Source organism: Mandrillus leucophaeus, unplaced genomic scaffold (genome assembly GCF_000951045.1).
Source record: "Mandrillus leucophaeus isolate KB7577 unplaced genomic scaffold, Mleu.le_1.0 Scaffold140, whole genome shotgun sequence".
NCBI lineage: Eukaryota > Metazoa > Chordata > Mammalia > Primates > Cercopithecidae > Mandrillus > Mandrillus leucophaeus.
The window spans coordinates 2,446,472-2,447,818 of NW_012101366.1; positions in this window are offsets into that span (position 1 = coordinate 2,446,472).

A 1,347-nucleotide genomic window follows, 5' to 3' on the forward strand; every position below is an offset into this window, starting at 1 on the left:
ATATTGGCTGTGGGTTTGTAATAAACAGCTTCTATTTGAGATACGTTCCATCAGTACCTAGTTTATTGAGAGTTTTTAGAATGAAGGGTGTTGAATTTTGTCATAGGCCTTTTCTGCATCTATTGAGATAATCATGTGGTATTTGGCATTGGTTCTGTTTATGTGATCGATTATATTTATTGATTTATGTATGCTGAATCAGCCTTGCATCCCAGGGATGAAGCCCACTTGATCATGGTGGATAAGCTTTCTGATGTGCTGCTGGATTCGGTTTGCCAGTATTTTACTGAGGATTTTTGCATCGATGTTCATCAGGGATATTGGTCTAAAATTTTCTTTTTTTGTTGTATCTCTGCCAGGTTTTGGTATCAGGATGATGCTGGCCTTGTAAAATGAGTTAGGGAGGAGTCCCTCTTTTTCTATTATTTGGAATAGTTTCAGAAGGAATGGTACCAGCTCCTCTTTGTACCTCTGGTAGAATTCAGCTGTGAATCCATCCGCCTTGGGCTTTTTTTGTTTGGTAGGCTATTTATTATGGCCTCAATTTCAGAACTTATTATTGGTCTATTCAGGGATTCTGCTTCTTCCTGGTTTAGACTTGGAAGGATGTATGTGTCCAGTAAATTATCAATTTCTTCTAGATTTTCTAGTTTATTTGCATAGAGGAGTTTATAGTATTATCTGATGGTGGTTTGTATTTCTGTGGGATCAGTGGTGATATCCCTTTTATCATTTTTTATTGTGTCTATTTAATTTTTCTCTCTTTTCTTCTTTATTAGTCTTGCTAGCTGTCTATCTATTTTGTTAATCTTTTCAAAACAGCAGCTCCTGGATTCATTGATTTTTTTGAAGGATTTTCATGTCTCTACCTCTTTCAGTTCTGCTCTGATCATAGTTATTTCTCATCTTCTGCTAGCTTTTGAATTGGTTTGCTCTTGCTTCTCTAATTCTTTTGTGATGTTAGGATGTCGATTTTTTATCTTTCCCACTTTCTCCTGTGGGCATTTAGTGCTATAACTTTCCCTCTAAAACACTGCTTTAGCTGTTTCTCAGAGATTCTGGTACATTGTGTCTTCATTCTCATTGGTTTCAAAGAACTTAATTATTTCTGCCTTAATGTCATTATTTTCCCAGTAATCATTCAGTAGCAAGTTGTTCAGTTTCCATGTAGTTGTGCAGTTTTGAGTGAGTTCTTTTTTTTTATTATTATACTTTAAGTTATAGGGTACATGTGCACAATGTGCAGGTTTGTTACATATGTATACTTGTGCCATGTTGGTGTGCTGCACCCATTAACTCATCAGCACCCATCAACTCATCCTTTACATCAGGTATAACTCCCAATGC